The sequence below is a fragment of the Capsicum annuum genome, chromosome 8 (assembly GCF_002878395.1).
Source record: "Capsicum annuum cultivar UCD-10X-F1 chromosome 8, UCD10Xv1.1, whole genome shotgun sequence".
Taxonomy (NCBI): domain Eukaryota; kingdom Viridiplantae; phylum Streptophyta; class Magnoliopsida; order Solanales; family Solanaceae; genus Capsicum; species Capsicum annuum.
The window spans coordinates 147,083,510-147,090,787 of NC_061118.1; positions in this window are offsets into that span (position 1 = coordinate 147,083,510).

Consider the following 7,278-nt stretch of genomic DNA (forward strand, 5'->3'; position numbering starts at 1 on the left):
ATACTTTAAACGATTCAAAACAGGGAAATCGTTTTAAGTTAGAGATTCTAGATAAGCGGTTCCTATTAACGTTTTAGGAAGTGTTAGGCACCTAAAACATCCGCTAACTTGCGGTTATCTGGACTATTTTAAAATCTCTTTTGATTAACTTCGAAAAAATTAATTTGTTAAAATAGTGATTTGATTTTTTCAAAAAAAAAAAAAAACTTGTGTAAAATAGATTTAGGCGACTTAGTAGGGATTTGAACTAAGTCTAAACAAAACTAATAAACAAATAAACACATAAAAGAGGAAGGGAGGAGAAAGTAAAGGATTTAGGCCATTAGGCCCAAATCAACGAGATCTGTTCTAGTCTAGTTGGGCTTCCAACCTATTTCACCTGTCCTAAACTATTTTTTGAGCATTTGGCTCGAGTCTTGCTCCACCTGTATTAAATACAACTTTGGCTTCGAGGCCGAAATAAATGAATAAATAAATGACTAAATGAATAAATAAAAAGAAGACAATAATAAAAATTGAGACTTTTCAAGTCTTTTAGTGACCTTATCAATGGGTTTTGACCCATTTTCCTTCTTTGTCTATCTTTCAGCACCCGCACGCCATGTAATGGACCTTGGGTTTAAACTTCGAATTTAACTCGAAGGGGTGAGCCTCATTTATCCATTACGAAATGCAGGAGGAGAGGAGTCCATTTGAACTCGAGATATATTTTTTTTGCATGCAAAGAAAAGATAAAGAAATTAATATATGTTCAAGGCATAAAAGTGACATATTTCAAAGTAAAAGAAACTATCAAGAACCAATTTTTGAATGACAAGAATAAGCACACTTGCACAAGAATGAGAGTCAACAAATAAAAAATGCAAAGCAAAAGTTTCACAATCATACTATGCATGAGTCAAAAATATCCAAATAATTTTATTTAGACGCAAAAATTATAACTTTCTTGTCATTTTGAAAAGACAACATGCGAACAAAGAAGAATAAACATCTTAGATGAAAAATAAAGCTAGCACTTCATATCTTATATGAGGGTTTTGAAATCCATTAAAATAATTAGTAAGCAAATGACAAATTCTTAACTTAACTAATTACTATTTTTACTAAGGCGCAACAAATAATAATAACTATTCTGCCAACATAAAATAAATAACTTTACATGCTAAAAAAAAACATATCTACCAACGATAAGTTTAAACAAGACATGGGTATTGTTTTTCAAGTAAAGATCTAAACTTTATCCAAAATAATCAAAGAATAAAGTAAGAAAAGAGAAACAATCAATATTATCTATTCTTTTCAACATAAAGGAAATAACTTTACATGCTAAAAACAAATATATCTACCAACAATAAGTTTAAACAAGACATGGGTATCGTTTTTCAAGTAAAGATCTAAACTTTATTCAACTAATCAAAGAATAAGGTGAAAAGGCAAAACATTCAACATTAACTATTCTTCTAAACATAAAGAAAATAACTTTATATACTAAGAACAAATGTATCCAACAACAATGAGTTTAAAAAAAGCATAAATACATCTTTTAAGTAAAGATAGAAACTTTATCCAAAATAATCAAAGAATGCAGTAAAAAAAGACACATACAACTATTGCTAGCTCATTTTATATCATAAACATGAAAATAATTAGAATATCGACACCACAACGTCCTAGGGCCTTCAAGGCCATCTACAACATACAATTCCAACAAATAAAATTATATCTACGAACTACGAAGAAGAAAAAAAATGAAGAGAAAAACGATAATAAAAATAAAAATTAAAAAAAAAAAAAAGGTGTGTTTACCTTTTAGGGGCAGCAAAGCGAGACTACGAGCTTCGTTGGAATCAACCACCAATGAAGAACGTCGCCGGCAACTCAAAAGTTTTGATTAGCTGATCAACTTTATGAAACAAAAAATTTTTACTAAATAAAAATAACTATTTTTGCTCAAAAGGATTTTTTCACCTTTCTAACCTTTTTTTTTCTTCATTCTCCCCCCCCCCCCCCCTCTCTACCAAAGTAGTGGTAGTATTTATAGGAGAGAATGAGGTATTTTTTTTCCTTTTCCACCAATGTGGGAGAAAAGTATTTATAGGAAAGGATAGAGATTTATTTCTTATCATCTACCAATGTGGGAGAAAAAGCATTTAGGGGGTTTTTGGAATGTAAAAATTAAAGATAAGGTGAGGTGTAAGATAATGTGGGGGAGGGGGGGTAACAATGTAGTACAATATTTGAATTTCAAAATTGAAAAAGGACAAAGTTGGGGGGATAGTACAATTTGAATTTATTTTTTGTTGGGAATTGGGTAAAAGTTATGACAGTTCTTGAGAATTTTGGGGTTATTTAAAATATAACCCCAATTGGAATTTAAAATTTAGCCATATTTATTTATTTTGACCAAATTAAAATTAATTGACGAATTGCATTGCAATTATGACCAATTTTCAATCATGGTCAAATCTATAGATTGGCTAAATTAAATTAAAATTCGATATGACTTAATTCCTTTTTTTTATCCCGAGCTTGATTTAATAAAATGAATGCATATTTATCCAAATAAATTATTTTTGAGAATAAATTATATTTAAATTAAGATTTTAATCATTTGAATTTATTTTCAAGATAAGCCTTAATTAAATCCGATATTTTGTAAAATAAATATTTAAGTAACAAATTATATAATCTTGTATAACTGAACACGAGAGTATATAATCGCTACTTAAAATGACAAAATCATGTACGAAAAATATTTTAAGTTTTTTTTTTATTTGGATGAAATGATTATTTTGGTTTATTAAAAACTGAAGAAACTCGGGATTAAATTTAGTCGTGGAGGGCAAAATTTAGGTGTCAACAGGTAATCCAACCAAACTTCAGGTATTTTCGTGGGTATTATCCCTTTAAATTATTGAAATTTATAATTTCTTTTTTTTCTATTCCAATTTAAGTGTCATTGATATAATTACGGGAGTCAGCCAAATATTTTAAATCTTTTAAATTTTTTATGTTGTTAATTATTGTGATTAATATATTCTTTTATATTTTTAAAAAATATATAACATATTAATTATTTTTTAGATATTTTAAGTTGTTAAATATTATAATTTATAATAATTTTTATATAGTTTTCAAATAATATATGTTACTCTTCTTGTCCAAACTTTTGTGGCATTGATTATATTTTTTAAATAAATGAATTATTATAATTTATAATTTTTTTATTTCAATTTAAGTGATACGATGTTTAGATATCCATAATAATTAATTAGGTGTGATATAATAAATTCATGATTGAAGTAGCGAAACAGACATGTCTTAAATAACTTATAATAATTAACTAGTAGTGATATAGAAAAATTACTATAAAAATAGTTGATAAAACGATTTAACTAAGTCTCATATAAGAGGTCAAGTTAATTTAATATAAAATATTATTAAATAATTTGTAATAATTAATTAGGGGTGATATAGTAATATCACAAAAAAGTCGACAAGCAGGCATGTCGACGGAGACCTGTCTGCTCACTGTGACTTCTAATATAGGAAAAAGAACCTAGTATTACAACTCTTTCTAGCTTTGGGTAACAACCTAACACACCCTGGTACGTGGCTTATTCTTGTAGAAGTCATCTACCCCTCACTAATGTGAAAGATATTCATCATCCAGCCTGATGAGAAGTCATCTGCCCCTCACCCTTTTCTTTCTCCAGGCAGTGGCATTTATTCTCTATGTGAAATTAATTCTACATTTATTCACTTAGTGTAATGCAAAGATGAATAACTTTTACGTTACAAAGGAGGTGAATAAATTTATTCTAAACATCCGTTCTAATAGAATTATGTAACATGTAAATTAATGGTTCTTTAATACTATTAAATATCACTCTTGCAACTCCATTTTCAAATATTATATAAAGGGTGTCTTTGGAGAAGATAAAAACACACCACATAAAGAAAGAAATCATCTTCCTCCTTTCCTCTTCCTCTTGAATTGTTTTGGGCAATTGGTTTGGTCAACCTTCAAACTTTCAGCCACGAGTGTACGTGTTTGGAAGTAGTTGTGGAACCTTGGGAAGCGACCAGCTAGAAAGATTTGCACCGGAGTCGGGCCAAAATCGCTTTCAAGGCAGTGGCTTGCCACGACACAGTTTTTGTGACTATTCTCTTACTATTATTAATTCCAGTTTCATATCTAATATTGTAGTAATTTTTTCAATAATTTGAAAGCGATTTTCTTAAATACAATATTGATAAATGGCTATTTCTTTGAACAAAATTTTTTCTGATTAGTCAAAAAATGAGCCATTGGACGAAAATAATTTTAAAAGTTGGTCACAAAAATTTTTGATTTTCTTAGAACAATTAGAAGTTGATTATATTTTATTTAATGATAGTTCTAATATTATTATCAGTTCCAACACTATTGTGATTGTTGATAAATTTGCTAAAAATGAAGGATAAAAGGGATAGCAAAAATGTCAGAGGACATTTATTGAATCATATGGTTAATACTTTATTTGATTTATTTGTTAGTTAAAAATCTGCTAAAGAAATATGGGATAGTTTGCAAAATTCAAAACAGGGAGGACAAAATGATGTCCAAGTTCATCTTGTTGAGGGTGATAAAATGATCGTTGCTATAGTCGTTGAGACGAGCCTGGTGGCTAACAAGACTGACTGGGTGTTGGACACAGGGGTTTCAAGGCAATTCTGCGCCAATAAAGAATTGTTCCATGACTTTCTCGAGTCCATTGATGACGAGTGAATCTACATGGGTAACTCCACTATTGCTGGAGTTATGTGTAAAGGAAAAATTTCTCTTAAATTAACTTCTGGTAAAACATTAGTGTTGAACAATGTTATATATGTTCCCTCTCTCCATAGAAACTTAGTTTCTAGAGCACTTCTAAATAATGTAGATCTTAAACTTATTTTTGAATCTGATAAAATGATGAATTCTATGCTTTTAAGCTCGAATCTTCCTGACTATATATGGAAGGGAAGCTGTCTTATTTGCATGTTATATTCTTAATAGAGACCTTGATAAAAGAATAGACAAGACTCCATATGAGTTATGAAAAAGGTTTGTTCCTAACTTGAAATTTTTGAAAGCGTGAGGGGTGTTTGGCTAAGGTTGGTCTACCTGATTTTAAATTGATAAATGTAGGTTCTAAGACTTTTGGCACTGTCTTTATTGGTTATACTCAAAATAGTACTGCATATAGATTTAAGTCATTAAATGATTATTCCATTTGTGAATCTAGAGATACAAAATTTTTTGAGCATGTTTTTCCTTTGAAAAATGATGTACCTATTGATGTTCAAAATAATACTTTTATATCTCTGTCGATTAACTCTCAAGTAATGCTTGCATCTGATGTTATTACTAATGAGCATGAAAATGAGCTTAGAAGGAGTAAAGGACTTAGAATTGAGACTAATTTTGATCCTGATTTTATCACCATTTTCTTTACTGAGAATTTTGATGTCAATACTTTAAATGATAAATTAGTGTCTATCTACTTAATAGAAGAAGACCCTAAGACACATGATGAAGCAATGAGTTCAATGGATGTGATATTTTGGAAAGAGGCTACTAAAAGTGATTAGATTCTATAGCCTCTAATCACACATGGGAATTGTATGATTTGCCTAAAGGTTGTAAACCCATAAATAGTAAGTGAATATTTAAGAAGAAATTGAGGCATAATGGTACAATTGATAAATATAAGACTAGACTTATGATTAGGGGTTTTAACCAAAAGAAAAGTGTTGATTATTTTGATTCTTATTCTCCTGTAACTAAAATAGCGATCATTAGGACTCTTATTGCTCTAGCCGCTATTCATGTTCTAGTGGTACACCAAATGAATGTCAAAACTGTATTTTTAAATGGTGATTGAGAGGAAGAGATCTATATGACTCAACCTGAGGGTTTTGTGGTCCCAGGACAAGAGAATAAAGTATGCAAATTGAGAAAGTCCTTATATGGACTTAAGCAGACACCTAAGCAGTGGTATGAAAAATTTAATTCCACATTAATGAATAATAACTTTGTTGTTAATTCATTTGATATCTGTGTTTATTCTAAAATGATAGAATCAGATTGTGTGATTATATGTTTATATGTGGATGAAATGTTAATCTTTGACGTTGTCATACCCTATTTTTACCTGAGGTCAAAACGAGCATGACGTTATAGATTCTAAAAGAATGAAAATTGTACAGAGTCGCCACCTTATTTTAAGGGAAATGAGGAAAATCTTTTTTTATTTATTAAAATGCATGACTTGTGTTTTAGTCTACGAAACCAGTTTAGATTCTAGGTAAGGGTTTAAGTTATTCTGAAGGGAAGGGATTAGGCATCCTTCAGAATCCACAAGTGTGGTACCCGGCTAGACTAAATTTATCAAAGAGGGAGGAGGTATAAATATTTAAATAATATAAACCTGTATGTGTACTAAATATATAAATAAGTTTACTGTTATGAAAATATGTACAAAAGTATGTATAAAAATATAAAGATTTCATGTAAAAGGAAAAAAATATTTTTTGTAACGTATAAAAAAAAGAAAAGTATTTTTATATACAAAAAAGGAAAAGTATTTTTTAATCAAAAATCACAAAGGAAAATATAAATTCATTTTTTAAAAGAGAGCTATGTAATATGTGAATGTGAATTAGTTGATTAACTTAATTATTTTATGTAAATATTAACGGCTTAAGTTTTGCCTAAAATTGATGAAATTATGTAAATAAAGAATATCCCCGTCCGGCACCCAAAAAGTAAAATTTTCACTATTTTTACAAGTGTGAGAATATAAAATACAATATAAAATTTAAGGGCCCCTTTGACTGCAACTCCCGACGAATATTTCAAAATAACCTGTATAAACACTTAAAAAAAGAATATTAGTAACAAATAAAATAATCAAAATAAATTGAACAAGTATGTATGCGTATAAATATTTAAAAATATATTTTTTGTTAAAAAGTGGGCTCAGATAATGTCATGACTGCGAAATGGTTGCTCAATTAATTGGTCGTCCTAAATCGTCCTGCAACTAAGTGGTTGCTCAATTAATTAGCCGTCCTAAATCGTCTTGCCAAGATATGAATTGTAAAATCTTGTGTTGTTATAAGTTTCATCATCACCCAAAATATTTATTTTATTACGTATTTGTACACGTAAAGTCCGTGTTTTGTTTACGGAGGCCTCAAATTAATAATAATTTTTCATCGGCCATTGTATTGTTACTTGATATGAATAAA